The following is a 218-nucleotide window of genomic DNA, read 5'->3' as shown; positions in this document are numbered from 1 at the left end:
AGGCGGATATACCATGGATAATACAAAATACTCTTAGTTTTCGAGGTCACAAAATTCATTATAGATAAAGGAATATCCCCTGTGTGTCTACGTGTTACATGAAAAATAAAAGAAAACGAGAATGTGAATGTTAGACTATAAAGGATGTATAGGAATATACTTTTCTGAAGTAGTAGGGATTCCTGTGAGGAAACTGTACCTAGGTGCATAATGACGCA

This window comes from Penaeus monodon, chromosome 30, assembly GCF_015228065.2.
Source record: "Penaeus monodon isolate SGIC_2016 chromosome 30, NSTDA_Pmon_1, whole genome shotgun sequence".
NCBI lineage: Eukaryota > Metazoa > Arthropoda > Malacostraca > Decapoda > Penaeidae > Penaeus > Penaeus monodon.
This window is presented reverse-complemented; position numbering follows the sequence as displayed.